This window comes from Diuraphis noxia, unplaced genomic scaffold (genome assembly GCF_037042655.1).
Source record: "Diuraphis noxia isolate RWA-SAM2 unplaced genomic scaffold, SU_Dnox_SAM2 contig0002, whole genome shotgun sequence".
Lineage (NCBI taxonomy): Eukaryota > Metazoa > Arthropoda > Insecta > Hemiptera > Aphididae > Diuraphis > Diuraphis noxia.
This window is the reverse complement of record NW_028301712.1, coordinates 36,191,065-36,217,659: the sequence shown is the minus strand read 5'-3', so window position 1 is coordinate 36,217,659 and position 26,595 is coordinate 36,191,065. Positions and strand designations below refer to the sequence as shown.

Genomic DNA, 26,595 nt, shown 5'->3' with positions numbered 1-26,595 from the left:
TTTTATCTTATCAATTTTGTCTAGCACTATCGAAGTATCGACTTATCGTCAATACTACAGAACACTACGAACTGCTATCCTGACGACTGTAGTTCGAAGCATACATTCGGCAATAGTCAACGACCAACGGTTTATAAAAACGTATACATTTTATAAAAAATTGTTTGAGTTAGTTATTTTTATCAATGCCAATGTGTCCAAGTTCAAAATTACCATCACTTAGAAAATGGATTGAACCGTATAACAAATCAGGTGAGGTTTTCAAATCCTTAAATAATAATTCATTTTTTTGTCAATATTGTAATAAAGTACCTAGTTGAAGTACAAAAAAAATTTTTAATTGATCAGCACGTTAAGTCAGTTTTACACGAAAAATATTCGAAAACTCCCACTTCTTAACAAACATTTGTTAATCAATAGTCAACATTAGATGAAAATCAATCAGTATTTTTCCAAGACCTTTGTTCAGCAGCTTTGGCTGCTTCTAATAAACCACTGCATAAATTACAAAATACCAATTTCAGATATTTTTTAGAAAAATATACTCATCTACATATACCTGATGAAAGTACCCTAAGGAAGAATTATGTAATCAAATGTTACATAGACGTTTTAAAAAAAATACCAGAAATATAGGAAGTTCATTCGTATATTTTTGTGTCAATGAAACTATTGACCCACGAGGCAAATTTATATCGCGAACTTTACTGTTGGAAAATTAAATCTTGATTCACCATATAAATCGTATCTTTTAGCATCTAAAGTTCTTGAAAAAGCAAATAATAATACCTACCATAGAAAATTTGTAAGTTTTTTTGCATACAAACATATTCTCACAAACCACCGTCATAATTTAACCGAGGTTAATATAGAATATATTATTGTTACTTATTGTTTTTCCAATATCGAATAAATGGTAGGTATATTTTTTCATTTTAATTCATTTTTATCATCATTATATAATATAATATTGTAGTTTATTTATTTTTTCATAATTTTGATTTTGATTTTATAACTTTACAATAAATAAATAGCTGTATAGTCAAAAATTATTTTGCATGTTTTGCTTTTTTTTCTTGCATATATTGACTTTTTTTAGTGCATGTGTTTGCATGCATATTTTACAATTTAAAATGCATAATATAAATCCGGTCTCTACTTATGCGAAGAAGCGTTCAACAAAAGGTAATCAATAATATGTTAAGTTATTTTGGTAGTTTGGTACATATGTCCATATCTACACAGATATAGGTAAGTTAATTATTTAGAGATAATAAATAATACTTAGTTTTAAGCATTTGAAAATAGATATTGTAATAAATAATAATGTAATGTGTAAATTAATAAGATGTAAAGTTTCAGTTTATTATGTTTTAGAATTTGATAGGTAGGACCGTAGGTACCTATTTAGTTCTTAAAAATCGACGAACTTTTGCATTGATTATTTCAGATCTTTCTACTGATCTACTGCGAATAAGTAATAATACTAATATAGTAATATATATAATAATCTTTGATGAAATATAGTAGGTAGAAACAAATATTTGAAATTGAATATCTAAGGGGTCATCTCGTGCCACAAAACTATGGGTATACAAAATTATAAGTATAAATTAAGAAATTATAATATACCCACCTACTACATATTATGTAATTAGTGCTTCGTTATGCATAATTTCCATAATTTTTATTTTTTGAACTGACTATTTTGTTTTTATTTTTTATTTTAAATGACCCTGTTTTGATGTGTATACCTACTATATGTATATTATTACTATAAATTAAAATTAAATAGATACCTATAGGTACCTACCTATATATAATATTGTAAGAGTTTATTAACGGCGATCGTAATAAAACAATCACGATACGAGATCACGAATTTTTATTATTATTAATATTAATAGAATGGAATATGTATAATATGAAAGTAATAAAGAACGAAATTGTATTTTCATTTTAAAAGATGTTGTATTATAGAAATTATATTATTACGTTCTGGCCTAAATTAATATACGATGTTTGTGATTTTGATGATGGTATAGCTGCAAGTATCCACATTAATATAATATTAAGTTAATATCAAATTTTTAAGTAAAAAAAACTATCAAGCCATCTAGGTACTTATGATATTTTACGCACGAAAAAGATTAAATAAATAGAAAGTACCCAATTGAAATAATTAAGTACCTATGTACAATTAATTTAATAAAATATATATTACATAAGAATGCGATACACCGATGATGGTTACAAACAGATCGAAACGGATATTTAAAGTAAATGTAGAGGTATTAAACTTATACGGTGGCGTAGCCAGAGGGTATTTTAAATGTTAGGTCAGGTAACTTTCAGATAACTTATTCTGTTAAATTCTGTAAATAATATTTTGTCATAGGTATCCATATAATTTTAACTTCCATTTTGTTTAGTACCTGTTTAGTATGAATATTGATTAGGTCGTATCTACTATATTACAACAAATAATTATTTTAGTGTTTACAGAGAACCCAATAGGTACTCACCATCGACGAATATTAATTGCTAATTATTCATGTTAGGTATATATATTATATATACACTTAGCCACTTCGGCATGAATAATGAGTGAAGCATATAATAATAATAATTTATAATCGTTTAAGAAAACAAGTAAGTATAGAAAAAGGCTTAAAGGCGTGTTAACTTAAAACGGTGTTTTTTAATATAGTTTGGAAATAATAGATTATAGTAAATGTTTATTATGATAATACCTAATATTACTATTTGATACGATTATGATAAGCGATTCGGTAATATAGTTATTATTATAATTTATAACATTGTTACACATCGTCAAACTCGCGATCAGGATCATAATAAAGAAATAATAAATTATGACAATTAGTCAAAGTGGGGCGAAATTAACGTATTATTAATGGTGTGTATATTCTTTATTTATACCTACGCACGTATTATTAATAAGTAAAAATTCCTCTCAAAAATCGTATTAATAGGCGAGTTTATTTTTTTGTCAAATGTTAATTAATTATTGGATATAATATTAAAACTGTTATATAATATTTGTAAATTAAATTTTTTCATTTGTTTTCACTAACAATTTGGCAATTATTAACAATTAAATTAAATAATCTAACCTATATGGGTGTCAATCTGGAGATCGAGTCATCCCACTTAGATCACTGTAATGTTTTTAGCGAACGTCTTGAAAATTGATAAATACCTAATGGCTATAATACACGTATAGGTACCTAATATTAAATGCTATAAAAGATGGTTTACCTTGTATACCTACTTCTCCTTTTATCCTAATTTAATAATGCACATCTATTTTATTTAAATGATGAAATTCATATACATAAGTATTTATATTTTATAAGCGTAATGTATCCTACCGTGAAGAATAAAACTTTATTCTTCACGATATCTTGCTATCTATTCTACCTAAACAAAAATATTGATGGTAAATAATAATCTAGCACTACAATATAGGTTGTTATGTGTAATGTTCCAATATTCGATCTGTGGTCACGCACTCATGCTAACAAGAGAATCAGAGATTAATTATATTTTTAACGACATCTGTGAATATTATCTGAAAACACATTTAATAGTAAATAAATAACTCAATATACTTAGCTAAATAAATAAACATATTAAATACATTATATTGTATACATGCGGCGATTCACTAATGTTTGGTACATGCTGCTCATTACTAATTTTTTTCCATTAAGAATGCAATTATTATTCAAATTCTGATTTTTGTAGGTACTATAATACACTAAAGAACACTTAAGAAGTATCCCGTGGTAACATAAATGTCTGTTTTTCAAATAAAAACCACTTCCCTTTTTATTTACTGTAAATTATTTAGTAGGTAATTTTTTTGAAAATGTTGAAATACTTATTCGAAAATTTGAAATAATAGTTTCTCAGTCATTAAAAAGTTTATTCTAAGCTAGACAGTAATATTTAAAAAGTTACAAATGATTTTATAAAAATATAGAACAGTTGAATGTTGGATCTAGTATTTATAATACTTCAAATACTTGGACCATTTGTATAAATTATTAATGTTGATACATTAAAATTATATAATCATACGATTGTTTGAGCTAACATAACCCCCATATCTTCCAAACTCATTGACTCAGACCTAATTATTCTTAGTACCTACATAAAGTAAAATAATTGGTACAAATTTCGATTTTGCTATATCAACTTTTTTTAGAGAGTTATCATTTACACTGACAAAGCAGAATTTTCATATGAAAAACCGAAGTTTGTATCGCCACAGGACTTCCTTCTGTAGTACAAAAAAAAAAAAATACCTATAATAATAATTGTGATTTTAATTAGATACTGACTAATTCACATGATCAACTTCAATTATCTAAGTCTTGTCTATCCTCTCGTTTACAATTTTTGAAGTTTCATGAAATTGTATATGATATAATGTACCTTATATGGTATTTTTGATTGCCTGACGGGTTTTAATTATTATTACCTTTTTTTAAAAAATAAATGTTTATTCAACGACAATTTTTTAGATGGTTTAGCCTCATAGCCTAACTTTCCCTGCCTTAGTGGTGTTGTAAAATCAGCGTCTGATCATACCAAAAAATATGACAATTATAATATAAAACAAAAATAATATTAATATTATTGTTGTACCTACCTATACATTATACAATGGTACTAAAAAAGTAATATGCTTGAATTATGTAAGTTATCTAATACATTTTTTTTATAAGTTTAACACTTTTAAATTCCTTTTATTTCGTCTATTTTACTAAAAAAAAAAAACGGCAATAACGTCACAAAATACATAATCACGCGATTATCTTTAGATGATATAACGAAAAAATGACTAGAAAAAAACGGTTATAATACCATTATATATGTCACACTTTATTACAACTGTGGTGACTATAGAATAAAGTGTGGTGTGATGTAGATGTTAGATTATTATATTTTGTATTATATATAGGTTGTGCGCCTAAATCTGGGTGAGGAAAAAATTGCCACATACATATCCAAGGTCTCTAAATTTTTGGAATATGCGTGATAAAAGGATTGATGCGATAATAATAATAGTATATAAGATTTACGACATCAGTTAAAGTAGACTTATGTAGATACACCCATTATTCTGCAACGAATTTTCGACAATGACAACTTTATTGAAGATTATATCTATAATACGAGTATGATATCCGGAAAAAAAAGTAAATTGACTTAAATTGATCAGTAATTCGTGTATAATATATATTATATTCACCGAGTTAATGGGTGACCCTTTTATCGCCTGAAGCTTTAACTATTTTGTAATTATTCAAATTCTAAGTTTCAACGTTTTTAATGAGGTATGCTTAAAGACCTGAGACCATATTATTATCTTCAGATACTTCGATTTGTTATACTATTTATGGAGTTTATTTTGGCGTTACAAACTATTGTTAATTAAATGATTTAAAAAAAAGTGTAGGTATGTATCTAAATGACAATTAGGACGAATAAACTTGGAACTTCAGTATACTTGAGTTTTAAAATTTAAAATTTTGAAATTTCGATACCTACATTGTAATATTTTATCAATAAATGATTTTATTGTTAGTAGTTTTCCAGTAAATTTTTTAAATAATTGTGGAGAATGTTTTCTCTTGGTTGCTATTGTTGTTCCATTGTTTATCCCAATTATTGTTGTCACTGTCAAACGGTTTAATAAATATAACTTTATTTGATTTCTTTATCTTCGTTACTAATATTATAAAGTTCAAGTGCGAACATAAATTTTTAAATCATTCAGGACTCAGGAGTAAGAAATTTAATTTACTGATAACCAAATCAACATGATTGGTTACAAATGTTACAATTTATCTCTGATAATAAAAAGAAAAATAGAAAGGTTCCTTCTTTTTACTTACAAAAATGCTAAATAAAAAATGTTGGGGCTAATATAATAGGTACATTATTGCATAGCAGAATATTGTTCCCTAATGCCTTAATATTATGTTTGAACGTTCATTTTTTGCAATTATTACTGAACAAATTGTTGTGTATTGAAAAACTTCACTTGGCTGCATCAACTGTGCTTAACGGGGCGTATCTCATACATGCAATATCACTTGAATTTAGATCTTCTGGTAGTTAATTATTGACATTCACTTCTCCTTCTTCAAAAACGTTTGAATATTTGATATTGTATACAGTTTTAACATATTATTTGAAAACAATAATTTACAAGGAAATCAGACATATTTTATAGCCTCCAAAAATATATATAAAATAATAATATGTTTTCGACTTTGATTCATTTAAACTGTATCCTATCGTAAGTGTTTAATATTATTAAGTAGGTACGATGATTATTAAAAATGTCCTACTTTCATATTGTGACTGTTATTCCAATATTCATTAGGGCTATTTGAGCACTTTAAATACAAACAGTTTTAGTAAACCAATAAATTCAAACATTTTTTTAAGATCGAAAACTCCTATGACTGTTCAAATATTTATTGATTAGATCGTATTTTGCATTAACGGCTATCGCAACTCTTCAAATATTTAAATATTAATAATTATACATAAGTACCTACATAACGATTTACAGATATAATATATACGTATAACTACTATTGATTACATTATTACATAAATATTATATTTAATCAATGGCACAATATAATTCACGGCGAAATCGGTGGTCATAAAAATTTCCTCAATTTTTTCCCTCGATAATTAGCTGAATTTGCGAATCTTGCTAGAGATGACCTTTAGAACGAATACGCAACCATACGGAAGTAATAGGGAACGGACAATAGCAAGGCAGAGACTGATAATCGAATTAATAGTATGCCAAATACATCGGAAATGGAATTCAGAAAAAGTATGGTAAAGATACCATGACAGAACATTAAAACTTATTAAAAATAAACCAACGTTCAAAAGATAAAAATTATATTTTAAATTAAGAAACGTGGACTCTTGTATTCTCCCTTATTCTTAATAATATAATGACCTAACTATTTGCCTGGTAAAATTGCAGTAAATGTTATAAAATAAATTAAAATCACACTCTACGAGCTTTTAAAAATTATTCTCTGTATTTAGTTCTTGTATATAGTCCAAATTAAATATTTTATATTTTTTATTTACATATTAAATTAAATAGCACCAGATCCAAGTAAGTTCAATCATATTATTTAAACCAGGCAATAAATGTAGCCAAGTAAATTATAGATAATTATGTGGCTAAGCATACTCTGCATCACATTTGTTAAACATCTGTATAATTATTGTGCGAAAAATTGTATGAAATATAAACAACTAGAAAAAAAATTCTTAGTTCATAGTGTTTATGTATTTATTTTTTTAAATCGAACGCATAATAATAAAGAAAATATATATTGAAATTAAAAAAAATATTATATAATATTTTATTATTATTCATTTAAATATTTTTTTAAGGTATAAAGGTACGACTTTAAAATATGGCCTTGAGTCGTTCTAATAATGGTTGGTATTTTTAATATACAAAGATTAAGATTTTATTCAATCGAATGTATTTTTGTACAATACCATTACTGTTTATTATAATTAAATAAAAATAAATGCATATTTCATTCATTTTTAATTTTTAACTATAGGTATGGACGTCAAACATAGGCAAGACAGAATACACCAAGGAAATAGAAACCACTTTTAAGGCGCACAAAAACAATAGGTATTGTTCATGACGAAAGCACTCATTAAATGGTAAGTATATTATTTTGTTGTTTATAAAATACATACATGATTATTATAATTATTTATAATTCACACGGTTTAAAAAATTGTATGTTCAATTCAAATAATATGACAAAATCGTAATCTATTGAAAATTCAAGTCCCGAAACCTTCAATTATATATTTTATCAAAACAAATCTAAAAACAATATCGTAATAAATATTTTGGTCTTCATTTCCTTATGTAATTACATATATTATATAGCATAGGGCAGTAGGGCACTTTAAATAATATTAATATACTTAAATGAACATTTAATATCTCACTGCGAGAAAGTTTCTCTGTGGGATGAAATTGTCTAGCATACCTATAAGTACTACTATATGGGAACTTATTTTAGATATTGTTGCGAAAGAAAACTATTGCCATACCGATAACAGTAACTAATAGGTACAGTACTTACATTATTGAATACAAATGTGCCTTCTAATTTAAAAATTTTATTTGGATTTTTTGTTATTTATTTGACTGTTGTAATATTACTTATAGTTAAGTTATGGTATGGGATTACGTTTTTTTCCAAAACAGCTTGGTATTATACTGTTTTAGTACATTTCTAAACAAATATCTGAAAATCATTGAGTTTTATTATTAGTGTTCACATGAACCTATTTAATATGAGTAGATGAGACTAACCGCTTTTTGGCATGGAAGATAACTTAAAATTAATTGCGGAAAAGAAATCCCTTAATGGTGGTTAAGCTTTCGGAATTTTACACTCAAAATTAACGCGAACAATATTAAACTCAACTGACCAATTTTTTATTATTTGATTGTTAATTATCCGAACAATGCAACATTCTACTGACAGAATGACACAAAGAATGGTCTATGTCTTCCTAAAATCAATCACTCATAACATTATAAACAATATAAAGCGCTGTAATAACTAACATAATCATCACTTTTTTTTTTTACTCTACTTATACACAATTTTTAACATAGTTACAATCACCTAATTTTATTTTTAATATTTACATACTCAATACTCAATTTCGAATATTTCGATTACATTGATATTATATAATTTATAATTACATAATTATATAATTTTGTTATATTTAATTAAATGTATCGTTTCCGTCACATAATGGACTTAAATTTTTAAATTGGAATATTTTCCCTATAGTTATCAGAAAAGACTACTTCACTTACTTTTCTTTAGTTTGCTATTATAATAACGCAACACTTTAATTTCTAGGAAAATTAACTGTTGTCAAATCAAGTACGTGAAAAAAAAACGACTGTATCCTAGTCGAGAATAATCGGGCATGGTCCAAAAGAAAAACATTTTTTAAAATCTATCTCTTTATAAAAACATTGTGCAAGAGGTTATTTTTGGAATATTTTCAACTTTTTAAAAGAGGACTTTTCCCGGACTTTGTCTGCACATAGAAGACGAGCTTGAAAAAGTTCAACGGACAAGACGATTGTATAATATTATCAGAAGGAAGTTTCTCCGAAAAGAACTATATATAGGTATGCGTATGAACGTATGACGTAAAAAGTAACAACCTAATACACGAAAAACGGCTAAACTAATATGACACATCTGGAACAACCACTGTGGTACCTATACGTGTCGAAACACATTGGTCGATGACTCAACTACATCATATTAGCTGGTCGTGCATTATATAGTATAGGTACCTACCTACAACTGCACACGTTATAAAGTAGATTCGGTTGGTGGGAATTATCATAATTAATCATTTATACGGAGCGAATAGGTGGACGACTGGACGAGTGAAGTTTAATTGCGCCTACAGCGCTGAAGTACGCTGCAATTTCGCCGTTATACGGCGAAGATTTCCATCAAATAGTATAATTATTTATGCAGCCGAAACGTTAAAATTTAAAAGTGTACAATCGTTTAAACAGCCAGCTGCAGATGATATGTATTATATTATACACGGCGTGCGGCAAGTTTTGTTGGCTGCTGAGAGTGAATACCTGCGAATCGTTTGAAAAAAATCGAAAACTAACTGTTTTATACCGTATTATGTATATATTTCAATATATTATTCTATAGTTGAATCGAATACCGGTCACTTGGAGTTAAAGAGAGGATAAACATTAGCCAAGTAGTAGGACACGGTTCTGTAATTAAATCATATTATAATTTTATTTATAACAAAAAAATGAAAACAATTATAAATTAGATATTGACAATATATTGCCTGTAATCTGTGGATATGTACTAGATTAATATTTACTATATATGTTAAGTATTAACTACTTACATACTCATTTGTACCTTAAATGTATAAAACGAAATTCTTTATGAATGATGAGTTGATTTCCAGCACAAACATAAATTATTTCTTAACTTCCGTCTATTAACATTATCTAGGAAACACCACGGGGATATTGGCTGACAACTCTTTTTTTAAACTATTTAATTTGAACAATGTCGTATTTGACTTTTCATATATAAGGACTATTGTGGGGGAGATAAAAATTTGAAGCACGTCGCTTCCAAAAATTTGTATTTGTCAATAATGTTTTGGTTATACTATATTATATAATGCATCATTATTTATTATTTATTATTCATTTCCCTCATAAATAGCTACTTATTTTTTCTCATATTCCACTGATATACAGCAAAAAAAGAAACTATACTCATATATGCGATATGCCGACATACCTAATTGTCATAGAATCGATTCACTGGTATCGATTAAAGTAAATATGTACATGGAAATCAACTCGTATGCAACCGTTATGAAAAAGTGAAAAATACTTACTTATACAATTTACGGTCATGAAGAGTTCTCATAATAAATCATTTAAATGTATTAAAAATTATAATTAAATACTTTTTCATTCAAGCATTCAAGATTCTAAGTACATATGTATTTGAAATACAATTCAAGAGAGTTTTTAATATTATGAGGGGAGGCATGGTGGTGTATACTGTATATACTATATAGTAAGAATAACGTGTATAATTAATCTTATCTATTTTTATTTAAAAATATTAATCATTTTTTTTACTAGTGTCTTACATCCATCATAGAGTTTTTTCCGGAATTTCCTATACTAACTATTTAGACTCCTAATGAATTGCAGCAATCCATATAAAAATAATACATTTGAAGTATGTACGTTTTTTGCAGAGTATGGTTTACAGCAGCGACCTGATCGTAATACGCATAATATAAATCAACATGCCTTCCTTTAGAAAGTTGTTCGTGCCACGATTGATTGGTTGATTTTCGATGCTGAGTGTTGCGATGGTATTATGACTATTACATTCGTCTTTTATAAAAATTTAATCTTTATTATTTAATATCATGTACAAATTGGTAATATTGCCAATAATATTTTATTACCCTTTGAAATCAACTATTTTTTAGATATTTTAAAATTTCAAAGAGCATCCAGGAATACACAAATATAAAAAAATTAGATAAAAATAAACGATTAAATTACAGTAAAAACTGCAATTTAAGTAACATTTTTTGGGGTAATTTGAGTGCTCGTCGAGGGTATTGTAGAGTTATCAACTAGAACCAAGACCAAGGGCGTCTACAATTGTGCCCCCACTTCCGTCTTTTTTTTCACATAGTTTTCATTGATTAAGGTTACAGGCCAATGGTCATAATAATAGTATAATATTACGACATACGACAAAGACAAATTAGAATCCAGATCAATATTCAATTTACTTAATAATATTTTTTTGGTCAAATAAGTAGGCGTATTAGAATAAGGCAAGGTTGTAGGTGGTGGAAACTGATAGCGTCGTTAGGTTGAGTATTGCCACTTGCCGTTAAGTAATAAAACATCTAAATTAATTTAAAATTATTTTAGTTATTTGCTATCCATTTATTTATGTGAATAAACAATTATCTAAAGTATTCTATAAACCTACAGTCCCAAACACCAACAGTACCAACCAACCTACAGCAAATGGCCTCAGTTGCCGAAGCTTGAAAAAAAAATATATCTTAAAAAATTATTATACAAAATGAGTATATTGATATATATATAATATAAAAAGTAATCTATTTGACGTAAGATACTCAATATTAAAAAAAAGATTTAGTATTTTCTATCGTCATAATTTATTTAATTTTACTTTCTTAGAGAAAATATAAATTTTTAATTACTTTATATAAAGCAGAATATTTTTTGGAAAACTCCGATGTATTTTTTTTTTTTTATTATTTATAAAGTTTTCCTGACAATTATTGGTCATCTAAACTTAAGGCTAAAAGAATATAATATTTTGACGTTTTGAAAAAGGTTAACATAAAATATTTACAGAATAGTAATTATTGATAATATAGAAATTAAACAACGTTTGATAAACTTAGAACTAATTATATTATTATATACAGAATAGGTATGTACAATTAAGATTTATTAAGAATTAATAAATGATAGAATAAACAAAACAATAGACAAATTAGCGTAGAAGGTCATGTGGACGTCCACGCTTGAGACGGCGGCGGCGTACAGTAGGAGGTACACTTAGGTTGTAGTATTTCGCGCTGCTGGCAGACTGTAAGTGGTTGAAGAAGTTGATTGTTAATTTCTTTATATAATCAGTTATAGATGGTAGCTGGAAGTCCGTGTGCAGTGCAGCATTACGTATAAACCATGGGGCGTTGGATATTGTCCTAAGGACTTTAGATTGAAATATTTGTATTTTGTGTATGTGGGTCTTAGCACAATTCCCCCACACAGGGGCTCCGTATAAAAGTAGTGATCGTAATATTTGTTTGTATAGCAAAATAGAACATTTCCAGCTTAAAGATGATTGTCGGTTTATCAATGGATAAAGTATCTTTAGTCTCTGGTAGCCTTGTTGTAGTTTAGAGGTGATGTGTGGATTCCAAGTTAATTTCCTGTCTAATATTACGCCGAGGTATTTGATACTAGATACTAGGTGACCAAGGAATGCTATTGCCGTACAATTTTAAATTGCCGGGAGTTTTGAGACGACGATTAGTGAAAAGGACTGCTGTGCTTTTTTGAGGGTTCAGTTTTATTTTCCATTTATCTCCCCATTTTTGGATGTCATTCTGGTGGTCTTGGATGGAAAACTCCGATGTATAAAAATAGTCATTCCTACAATTGAGTCTATTTACCACGACATAGTAATATAAGATCGTTCAAATCTATCAATTATTCAAAACATGTTTACCAGACTGTAAAAATAAAGTAATAATTTTAAACGTTTATGTTAAGTTGTAAGCTGTTATGTAAAAATACATTTAAAAAAGCGGGTAAGTGGATGTCGCTCTGCTGTACATTAGGGGGTGGGGTGGACCTCTGACTAGGGTAGGTTACATTTGAATGCAATGATAGGTATCATTGTATACGAAAAAAGATTCTGAACGGAGATGATTTGTCAGCCTAGGATAATATATTATATTTAAATATTGTCGTACATTCTATTTTGAAACAAATATTTTATTTTTCAATTAGGACGCATTTTGCATAAGGCATGGTTAACCAATTTTTCCAAAAACATTGCATGTAGTTATCATAATTCATAATACCTTATATTATCATAGATATCATAGATGTACATATTATATCTGGTTTGAGGATAAATCGTTATCATTACGCGATTTAATAAAAATTTAAAACTCAAACGCTCAAAACATTTTTCCTATAATGACGCTTCAAATTTTCTCTATGTTTGAAGAAAAACTTATGGAAAACTTAGTGTTGAATTTTATAACCTTAGATATAAATACAAATAATATTATGAATTTTGAACTACAAAATAATTCGCAAATATTCATGATTTTGACGAATTTTTGTCAATATTTGAAATTCAAATGCTAATAAAAATTTAATTTGAATTTCCGGTAGACATTTTTTTTGTGAAAAAGATTGACAAATTTGTAAAGAATCTTGTACTAAATTTTCAAATCTTAGATTTAAAAAGAAAATTTTTCACGAATTTCTAGCTTAAAACAATTCGCGAATTTTTGTGATGTTTACGTATTTTGTCAAAATTCAAAATTGGAATGCTTATAAAAAAAAATTGTGACTATGAATTTCTTTTATTTTTCAACTGTTATTGTAACAATATGTTAAGAGCCTTGTATTAAATTTTCAAGATTTTCTACTCAAAAAATTAATTTTTATCGATTTTAATTTAAAAAAAACTAATAATGATCGAAAATTTCATGTATCAATGGTCATTTGTTTTAAAGTTACATCAAAAATCAAAATCGATTTTGTCAAAAACTGATTGTACGTAAAATTTCCTGTTTTTCCCTTAACTTTTAGTTTGTTTATCGATTGTTCGATTATTTAGAAAAATATTAAGAAATTTTTATTTTTGACCCCCAAAGTACCAACTAGATTCACTTTATGATCGAATAAGGTACTGAAGTCAAAATTCGAAGCACTTTTACTGCCCCAAAACGTGATGACAGACACAAAAAAAAAAATTCATGGTTTTGACGAATTTTTGTCAATATTTAAACTTCGAATAATAATTTAAAAAAATTTTATCAATGTATTCTTATAATTTTTTAATCATTATAAGAATAACTTATGAGGAACTGTGTACTAAATTTTCAAGTTTTTTGAAAGGGCCAAAAAAATGTTATCGACACTTCAAAAAAAAAATTTCAGACAAATTGAAAATTTCAGTCGTCTATAAATATCTCAAACAAAGTCAAAATATTTTGAAAATTAAATCATGTAAAGAAAATGCCAATCTTAATAACTGGTGAAATTTTCAAGTATCTACAATTTATACTTTTTGAATAATAACAAATATTTAAAATCGTTTGAGGATAAATCGTTATCGTTACGCTATTTCGTAAAAATTTTAAAATTCAAACGCACTTTAAATTTTTCCTATAATGATGTTTGACAAATTGAAAATTTCAGTGGTCTATAAATAACTCAAAAAAAGTCAAACATTTTTGAAAATTAAACTGTATATAGATATCACTAACATAAACATTTGGTGAAAATTTCAAGAATTTATAGTGATTAGTTTTTGAATTACAACCATATAAAAAAATTGATTTGGTCGAAAACTGGTTTTGCATAAAAATCTGTTTTCCTCGATTGTTTTGAAAACTTTTGGAAATTGTTTACTATTTACCTCTATAATGCACCAAGGATATTCACTTTTACATCGGAAACCACCCCCAAAGTTTTATATCGAAGCATTATTTCGACTAGTTATGCTGTACACAGACACAAAAAAACATTCATCACTTCGTTCAGAATCTAAAATGTATTTAAATACACACACAAACACATATACTCAGAAAGTATTAAAAATAAATTTCAGTTTCATTTAAGAAAAATCATTCAATATTTAAGAGCAAACACAACTTATTAAAATTTAATAGGTATCCAATTGTTATAGTAGCCAGTTGGCAAGACAATCGCAGTATTATGATTAGTAATTTTAATAGAACTTTTAAGTATTATTAGAACTTCTTTCTAGCTGCGTCCTACTTTATTTCATTTTAACTATAAAATATAAAATTATATCATGATTATTAAAAAACAATGTGGTGAATATTTCTTTTGAATTTCGAAAAGGATTTATAATTTTCAAATACAAATATATCCCTGGCAGTATTTAAAGTTTTTATATAAGTTTTCCTACTCAAAAACTCAACAAAACTGGTCTAACATGGATATGTTATTATTTATAACTTATAAATACACCTATCGTATTCCATAATAACCTATAGAAATTAATTATTATAATAATTTGTTGAGTAAATTAAAGAAGCAGCATTCTTTATTAAATAAAATAACAGTACTTTATTATACGTTATTATAATTATTAGTTTCACTATGTAGACGCTCAAATGATGGAACGAGTTCAGCAATGTGTTCAGCTTAAATGTAATCCAGATCGTGAAATTTTACAACGCAGAGAAAACAATGCTGTTCCATTTCGTGAAATACTAAAATTAATGTAGACGGGTTAATTATACCCTATACTACTCCACGGTCTTCATTAGTCACAATACATAAATTGTAAGCAGTTTTAAGATATTAGCCAATAATGACTTCAAAATAGGGTTGTCAACGGTCTAGAGTCTCAATTCTGTCTCCACGATAATATGTGACCTACATAAAAACAATTAGATACTTATTATATGAATAAATAAGCCGATAAAATGTAGGCGTATTGAAATGTTTTAAGACTTCCTTAATCGATGACGTTGTCGCCAAAACGGATGTCAGTAATTTATTAAAAAATCTTGAATTAATCTTGCTTAATATTGCTGTCCCACCACAAAATGCATATTTTTTTTAAACGTTTAAGACTCTATCACGGTCAATATCTCGTATGATACCAAATTTAATGACCTATGAAAGAAATAGTCATAGTGTAGGAGTAGTTAAGACTGAAAAGTTATTTGGTAATTTTTGTCTTGTGATAAATTTCACAAAGTTTTGAAAAGAGATATTATGTTACAACCGACTATATTGTCTACCTCCTATGATTATAAAATATAAATGTTGAGTATACATAAGTCATCATTTTAAAATTATTTTTGTTGAACGAGTCTAGACGAAATATAATTATAATTATTTCTTATTCATTTATAGTTTCAAGTTCAGAGCTACTGTCACCGATACATATCTAGTAGGTAAAAGTGTATACAATTGAATAATATTTATATAATCGTAAACTCGTCAAATATAATACGCAATTTAATAAAATTGACACATCACTATTATAAAAAAAAAATGTAAATTACTAAAAAAAAAGTTTTGTATAGTAAATGCTAGTTTTCTTAACATTTTAAATATATAAATTGTAGGTTCCCATGTAAAATAACGGGATAAATACATTATGTTTAAGCATTTATCATAATAAATTTATTATAATTTATTATAACACTTATACACCTACACAACTACTGTTTAAGAAAATGTAGGTATGTGGGTACCTACTACATATTTTCATTTTTTAAATAATTGTTGTGTTAAATTACATTATAATAGTTAATAAATTTGATTACTACCATACCTAACTCTTTAAATATACAAATTAAAATATCCTAACTCGATTTCACGCTTCTTTACATATGTTTGGAAAAAATTTACTATTAAATTAATTATTTTAAGGTCTCAATCATATAATAATATCATAGATTAAATAATTAAGTATCTATAACACTATATTATATATACCTACTAATATATATAATATATATAGTATGTTATACATAAGATTATACTTACGACCTATTTTCAAACCATTATTTTGGAATTGATATATTTATAAATATTCATCACAAAACATTACTATAGTTGTTTTATGGTATTAGCCATTGCAGAGTACCTATCTGACGATTTGAGTGTTGATTTTTTCCGGTTATCAGTTATTATCATAATCGTTTTATCAAATGATCGTAATGAAATTAATGGATACATAGCTTATAAATCTAACATAATTAAACAGAAATAAAATTATAAATTATAATTTAAAAATTCTTATTGTTATTTTTTTTTTTAAATATGAAAACAGTGAAATTCTTACCATCCGCCCTGAATCTTCACGATAATCATGAAACATTATAATTTATAATATACAAAATAACTAACGATTTTACTGGAGAAGGTGTTTGTTTTGTTCAGAAAAGACAAGCGTACCTAAACGTTTTGACACTTCGCTATGATTTTTAAAATTCCAAAAATCATCTTAAAATCCACGAGATTGTGTTTTTCAAATTTGAAATGACGTTTAAAGTAATGTATGTGTAAAATATCATATAATACACTATTGACCATCACATTTACATGATTATAGCGCGTGAAACTAGTAAGTGCTGTTGTAAAATTACAGTTGATGTATAATAAATATAAACTAATTTAAAAATAATTCGCAACATAGATATTATGTACATATTATAATAGTCATGATCGCGTATTATTATTCAACGAATTGGTACCTACCAGATTCGGCACCAGTTATTTTTCGTACATTAAAGCACACGATGTATAATGATATTTTTTTGTGTTAGATTATTTTAATTTAACGTTTTTTGAAAAAAAAAAAATAATCTAAGTTATAAAAAAAAACTCTTACGTCATCGAAATGTAATCTGATTTGGAAAATATATCTGTCAAAAACAAAATCTCTTGCAATTTATATTAATAAATGATTAGTTTTATAAACGACTCTAATGACTGTTTACGGTTAAACAAAACTGAGTCTTTGACATAGACATACAGCACATACGTGTATAGTGTAGGTATACACTGTTCATAAATCACTATTTATTATTGCTGAACGCTGACTGGGTTAAGGTCGCGCAAAGGTTAAGAAATCAGTGCAAGTTGATTTTATTATATTTTATCATACATTTATAATTCAACTTAAGTCATCGTACCATTCCAATATATTGTTTTAGTTGAAAACACGAATGATGACTTTCCCGATGACGGCTTTCGTACTTGGGACTGTGCTGTCAATTGTCACGTGTCAAACATTTTTACTGACGTACGTAGGTAGGAAGGTAAGTACAATATGACTGTCTTTGTACATAATATATACATAAGCTTTTTGTATTATGTCTAATCGAATATCCTAACTTTAATTGGATTATTATTTAATATTATTATCATCTGATTGTCAATGCTTGACTATGTTTTTTCACCAGCGTCCATAAATCTAATTTTTTGTACCTAAGACAACACTTTTAAAGTGTGAAGTCTATAATATAACTTGAATTTTCACTATCCACAGTCCACACTGTAATTCACTGTTATTTATCATTCCTATACTAATGTTCAAAACATATAAAATATGTGTATAGCGTGATAGCAGACATCCATAAATATTTAAGTTCTTGTCAATTCAAATTTTAATGAAGAAATTCAAGTTAATTATGTTTTGATACATTGAAGTTGAAAGATATCGATAGAAATTTTTTAAGTTTGACCAAAAGAAGCATTATTAATAAATGCAAGGCCAAAATAATAATAACCCAATTAAACATAATAATTAGTCATGAATCACCTTGTACACATTTATATATTTTAGTTATATTATAAAGTTAAGTATATATATTCTGCGTTATTATTTTTGAACTGGGTTATTCACAAAACGAGTACAAAACTTTAAATATTTGTTTAAAAATGGGTTAAGTATTAAAATATGCACAATAATTAGCACTAAAATATGGTCCAAGTCACAGCAGCATGTAAAATTATGCTAAAATTTAATTTAGATCGATTGTATTATGTGGATGTTTATGTAATGGCCCTATTGTTCCGATGAAAGTTGTCCAAAAAAACAAATTCCTTGTGTGCTTTCGATAACAAATTAAGCTCACCCAGGGATTACGACATGTAGTCCAACAGTGAAAAAATAAAAAAAGTATAATTCAAGGCCGTTGTCTCGAATATATACCTACGTCATAGCATCACGAACCTCCGTGGTTTACCGCTGTGGAATCCATGAACCTTATATATATATATAATGTGTTTTGTGTTCCCAATTAACGACAAGACAGAAAACACCAAAACTATCAAAAATGTAATATAACTACGAGCCGTTTACTATCCGCCAACAATCGTGGGTCTCAAAGCTCTTTTTTTCGTAAAAATAATTGAATCGTGAGAGGTGCGAGTACGACAATAATAATAATTATAATTCCCCGAGAGCCTTGGGTCAAGGCGGGTTACAGTTGCATTGCATTACACTAGATTTATTTGATCGGTGACTATAATGGCGATCATGTCTTGTGACCTGTATCGCGTTAATTTGTGCAACATGCATAAAAATGCTGTAGGTATTTATATTGGTAGTTGCTACTATGGTATCATGATATAGTTGTTATAATAATATTATGTATTGTATACTTATCAAACCTTTCCTATACATAATTGTATGTACAGTTATTTTAGATATACATACATATATGTATATATATATATATATATATATTTTATATTCACATAATATTAAAGCCTTCGGGTGTAATATTTCGCGTCAATGTGAATATTATGTTTTTTTTTATACGTATGTTTATACGCAAACCAACCTGGTTGTTACGGTAAAAAAAAAAATTCAATATCGATTGTAAATAATTATTTCATTCGTTTATGTCTATTGGTAAATGTCTCGTATATATACACGACAATTATTAAATAATTGCTCAACATTTCGGACTGACCAGTGCAGTGCGCATAGCTATTATTATTATAACGCCGTCGATTTTTATCTCGTAAAAAGCACATTAATGTTTTCGCGAAAAAACAATTTAAATCGACGTTAATCATAATGTTTAAGCGACTCGACTCTGACCATGCGGTATAAATATTATCTTTACATAACTCTCGGGCGTACAAAATGAGTGTATGTGACACATGCGGTGCAGTTGATTTATACGAAATGATTAGTTATGTTATATAGTAGGTCCTGCCATGGTGTACTATTCGTTGAGCAATTTTGGCCAATTATATTGTGCGTACCTAAATAACTTAAACTATACAATATACAAGCCATGAAAACAAACAATATATTATTTTATGAAAAAATTACTATCTCTTTTAAGTTTTGGCCGATTTTAGTTCCTACTAATTAGCACAGAAAAGTTACAGGAACTATATATGTGTACACAATTAAATTCATAAAAAATACATGAATTAATATTGCTAAAATCGAATTTTAACATAAAAAATACACAGAATGATTCATAAAAAAGACTAGGCCTTATTTCATTTAATAATTTTTACACAAATTCCGAATTTTGGAATTTTTGAGTTACTTACTTTAAAGCCTTATTTTAATATACTGTTTTGTACCATCAAAGAGTTCCTTAAGCAATAAAAACTTGAGCTTAATAACTTTATGATTCTTTCAAAATGGAAATCCGTATTTTTTATTTAAATTGTAAATCGGATTAACCCTACAAAATCATTATAATAATACATTTTTACAAAAGGAAAGTTGTGAATGTATTAACATTTTTGGCGAATCGCCTAAAATTACAGTAAAATAAAATTAAGGTTTTTAAACTTAAAAAGCGGGTAAGTCGTGTATGTCGCTCTGCTGTACAGTAGGTTACAAGTGGGTTACTGTAATGGATGTAATTAAATTTGAATCCAATGATATTATATCATTGTATACAAAAAACGATTCTGAGCGAAGACGGTTTATCTGTCTAGGATATATTATAGATTATTAAAAAATTTCAAATCTTAGATTTAAAAAGAAACATTTTTATGAATTTATAGTTTGAAATAATTTGCGAATTTTCGTGATTTTTACATATGTTGTCAAAATTCAAACTTGTATGAATGCTTGTAAAAAAAAATTGTGACTACGCATTTCTTTTATTTTTCAATTTTTATTGTAAAAATATATTATGAGCCTTGTATTAAATTTTCAAATCTTAGATATAAAAAGAAAATTTTTTATGAATTTCTAGCTTAAAATAATTTCTGTATTTTCGTGATTTTTACATAATATGTTGTCAAAACTCAAACTTTGAATGCTTAAAAAAAAAATTGTGACTGTGTATTCCTTTTATTTTGCAACTGCTATTGTAAAAATATGTTAGGAGCCTTGTATTAAATTTTCAAATCTTAGAATTAAAAAGGAAAACTTTTATGAATTTCTATCTAAGATAATTTGAACATTGCCGTAATTTTTACGTATTTAGTCAAAATTTGAACTTTAAATGCTTATAAAAAAAAATTGTGACTATATATTTCTTTTATTTTTCAATTGCTTTTGTAAAAATATATAATGATCCTTGTATTAAATTTTCAAATCTTAGATATAAAAGGAAAATTTTTTATGAATTTCTAGCATAAAATAATTTACGAATTTTCGTGATTTTTACATAATATGTTGTAAAAATTCAAAATCTGAATGCTTATAAAAAAAAATTGTGACTATGTATTTCTTTTATTTTTCAACTTCTATTGTAAAAATATGTTAGGAGCCTTGTATTAAATTTTCAAATCTTAGAATTAAAAAGAAAAACTTTTATGAATTTCTATCTAAGATAATTTGAACATTGCCGTAATTTTTACGTATTTAGTCAAAATTTGAACTTTAAATGCTTATATAAAAAAATCGTGGCTACGAAGCCTTGTATTAAATTTTTAAGCTTTTCTACCGAACAAATAAATTTTTATCGATATTTATAGAAAAAAAAACTAAAAAAGTTGAAAAATTAAAATGTCAGTAAACAGCTCAAAACAAATCTAAATATTTTGAAAATTTTATCAAGTATATAAAACGCCTATATAAACATTCAGTCAAAATTTCAAGTATCTGCGGTAATTTGTTTTAGAGTTACGCCAAAATAAGGAAATCACTAAAAGTGAAAATCCAATGTTGTAAAAATTTAAATTTCAAATGCTCATAAAAATTTAATTTGAATTTCCGGTGGAATTTTTATTTGTGATAAAGATTGAAAAACTTGTAAGGAATCTTGTATTAAATTTTTAAATCTTAGATTTGTGAATTTTCGTGATTTTTACGTATTTTGTCAAAATTCAAACTTTGAATGCTTATAAAAAAAAATTGTGACTATGAATTTCTTTTATTTTTCAACTGCTATTGTAACAATATGTTAAGAGCCTTGTATTAAATTTTCAAGCTTTTCTACCGAACAAATAAATTTTTATCGATATTAATTAAAAAAAAACTAATAATGATCGAAAATTTGAAATGCCTATGAATAGTTCAACTTAAGTCGAAATTTTTTGAAAATTGCATGGTGGATAGAATATACTTATATAAATATTAGGTGAAAATTTCAAAAATCAATATGGTCATTTGTTTTTAAGTTACATCAAAAACTAAAATCGATTTTGTCGAAAAATTAGTGTGCGTAAAATTTCCCGTTTTTCCCTTAATTTTTAGTTTGTTTTTATCAATTATTTAGAAAAGTATTAAGAATTTATAGAAGCATTTTTACTGCCCCAAAACGTGATGACAGACACACAAAAAAAAAAAAAACACACACACATCATGGTAAAATCAATACATTCATCGCTCCGCTCAGAATCTAAAATGCATTATCTAATATCTTAAACTTTATTTACATAAGCAATTATTAAAATTATTTGATTGGTAATGGGGTACCTCATAAGCACGTGCTCGATGATGTTAAACATTTCAAATGTAGGTTAATCTTCAATCTATATGTTGGCAATGCTATAATTATAGTAATTACACATTTATATAAAAATACGTAATATAATATTTTAAGTTGTTTGAAAACTTAAATTCCCCATGACACTAAAATATACAGATCACGCACATATTAAAAACTTAAATTGTATTAATCATAATAACTATCTTTCATGTTATTAATAATAATAAAATAAGTATTTTATACAATTGAGTATTGACAATAATTTTAAAGTGAAAATTATAAATAACAAAGAATAACAGTTAACAAAGCGACGCCAATGATTTTTTTATGTCTCGAAACTTATAGATTTTGAATACAAAAAGCAATTTTATTTTACAAATCAGTAATACAGTAATTATATGGTATAAACAAAGTGATTTAATAATAATAATATTATAAATCAATGCGATAAAATAATGTGGTAACATTTTCAATATGTCATATTTACCTACTACCATTAACTAAATAGGTACGTCATTTGGTAAACGCTCATTCTAGGTACTATGTTTTCATAACAAACGATAGTATTCTCAAATTTGTATTTTTTTGTAAATGTCGTTCTATTTTCATATTTAATAACATAGCCAGTGTCGTAAGGAAGGTAAAGTGGTCATATTTCCCTCCCGGAGACCAAATTGTGTGCACAATACAACATTTATATAACAATATGAATAATATATGTATAGTAAACATGCCAATTAAAATCTTATATCCCACTCCACTGAGAGAAATCCTAGCTACGCTACTGAACATAGTTAAAGTATACCTCTAAATTCTAATACGTATGCTTAAAGATGAGTACCTATACGAAATATCCGTTGAAAATAAATGTTATCAGTGATCACAGAATTAGTTTTATTTGATGTACACAAATATATATCGAAATAAAATTACAATTACAATTACAATTATAAAGTTAAATAAGTCGATACTGTTTTATTATTAATAATTAGTTTATTACTATATACATTATACAACTAGTAACTACCTACTAACATAAAATTATTTTTTTATTATATCAAAGTAACAAGTAACTGTTATGAATGTTACGATATAGCTCATAGAAATCTATTATAGATCTTAATAAAGTGTGTGTGTAATTTATCACTCATTAAGATCATAAGCCTATTGCAAATGTTAAATATTATATGAATCACCTACCCAAAGTCCAAACAACACAATAACGTTTAGAAACCAATATTCAAAACGTATTTTATTTATTATTTGAATTAAACATTAAAACACAGTATGTCAATAGCTGGTATATAGATGATGAAAATAAACTAAAATATTTTCATTTGACTGCTCTGCAAATGGATTTCTGCAGCTTATTGTTTTAGTTTTTCGACAATAATCATAAAGAAATGGAGGATATAGTTTTGTCTACCTATACACGCGTAACAATCAATTATGTGAAAAGATGCGTATCACTAAGAAATTTCATCAGCCAAGAATTACGATAATGATGATAATATAACCCCACAGAATTGAACAAAAAGAGCGCTTCTGAATGATTTACGACATAAGCATTATACACATTAAAGACGTTTGTGATTACGTGTTCGATTATTGGCGAAAAATATAATTAAAATCAAATTGAAATCTTATGTGCATTGTGTTGTGGCTTAGAGTTTTTATTTTCATAGGTAAGTTATTGTCAGATATTGTCAGACGGAATTCGTTAATACGTATAGGTAGATACTTTCTTGAGTACAATAATAAAACAATTACTTTTATACTATGTATGTATTATTTTATACATTTAGGTAGGGACTGGGTGATTCGAAGAACATCGATTATTTAAAACATTATTAACGTGTATAATAAAATCATTTTTTAATAAGTTTAATCTGTTCAAAATCTTCATTTTTTTTTAAAAAAATTTACTATTTTACATCATTATCGTTTTAGGTTTCTAAACATAAGTTTTATCCGTCCATCCGTTAGTTACTAATACATATAATTAGCTATATTATAATTATTTAGGCACCCTTTCAATGCCTAACACTTTCAAATAAAATTATTGTATACTGACATGGCAATTTTTTTTTTTGAAAATTTGATTATTTATTTATTTACTTATTAAGATATTTTATTTATTTAGTTTTATTTTATTTCTACACATGAACATATTAAAGTTATCAAATTATTTTTAAATCGTACAATTCGTACGTATGTGAGATAGAAATTATAGCTTATTATTTTATTAAACACCAATTAAATATAGGTACGTTTAGAAATCGGGAATTCAACACGTTCGCAAAGTGAGCTTTTCTTAACTTATTTTAAGGGTATTACCATTTTTAATGACAACGTACATTTATAATTCCTTATTCTAATCCCCAATTTTTAGAGTTCCTATTTCTATGTAAAAAAATCAAATTTTAAACGAGTGGTTACGAGTTATAAGTGAAACTTATTTTAAGTTTAATAATTAATTTCGGAAAAACGTTGGTCTACTAATCCATTTATCTAAACTCTAAATACCTACTTAGTATACTAATAACTACTCATTAATTAGTTACTTGCTCTAGTATTTTATATATGATCAATAATATTTTACTTCGAAATATGAAATTAAAAATGTATGTAATTATTCAAAAAGTAAAAAAAAATGAAAACGATGTGAATTACCAATTTTTTTTAAATGTTGTTTTGTATTATGTCGTTGAAGAAGTATTTTCATATATGTTAATAGTTTTTGAAACAATTTGTATTTTAACTTTTAAATTAAATGAAACAGTTTTTGTGTAGGTATGATATAAATATTTTGGTTGGTTCATAATATTTTACAGCCATAACATAATAATAAATACGACAATAAAAAAATAAATCAGATGGATCTATACTGATATAGACTCCTAATTCAAGTTCGTGGTGACTGGAACTATTGTACGTGTGTCAAGTGACATGATAATATGATGATTATAAGTTATAATAAATTATGTTAAATAATAATATTATCGTACATATAGGTAAAGTGATATAAGATTACCAACACATTTTAATGGTCCTTTAGATTTGCACGAGACAAGTATATGCTGTACAATGTTAAGTTCAAAATGGATACATCATAATATTTTATATAATGATACACTCAATACAGTCACAATTATTGCATGTTGTTAACTATAAAACGCATATTCTATCATATTACGTATATAAAATAATATATAAATATTTCCATTACATATATTGTATTAATATTTGTTTTGTAACTTTTAAGATGTCCATAAGGTCAGTGGGTACGCACATGATGGATTCCAACTTCGCCGTACTACCAAAATGTCAAACTAAAGATATATTATAATAAAAAAATATTTTATATTTTGACTCTTAATCGATTCGTGTACTTATTTTAATAATCACGCAACGGGTAAGTATACTTTATTTTCATTTGATTTTTTTCTCAAATTTACATAAACATTTCAAAAATGTCATTACGATATAGGAGCTTTGAAATTATTATGTAATGTATTTGATACATCGCTGAAGAATACCTACGCGAATGTAGTTCCTAATTTATATTTATAAATATTAACTAATAAGTACGTGAATGTACATATTTTATTATTTTTATGGCTTTAACTTTTGAAATTTATAATTTTTTTACGGATTGTACGATTTGTCGGATGTAATAATTATACAAATAACTTAAAAGCCATTTTAATTAAACATTTA

At 26.4% G+C, this 26,595-nt stretch overlaps 1 long non-coding RNA gene across 1 annotated transcript; it reads left to right on the top strand.

The window, feature by feature from the left end:
- Positions 1 to 26,392, top strand: LOC149058394 (uncharacterized). The gene is made up of 6 exons (XR_016190358.1): positions 1 to 252; positions 7,653 to 7,761; positions 8,994 to 9,271; positions 10,915 to 11,034; positions 18,169 to 18,273; positions 26,141 to 26,392. It is a non-coding gene; the product is annotated as an uncharacterized LOC149058394 (long non-coding RNA).
- The last annotated feature ends 203 nt before the right edge of the window (positions 26,393 to 26,595 follow it).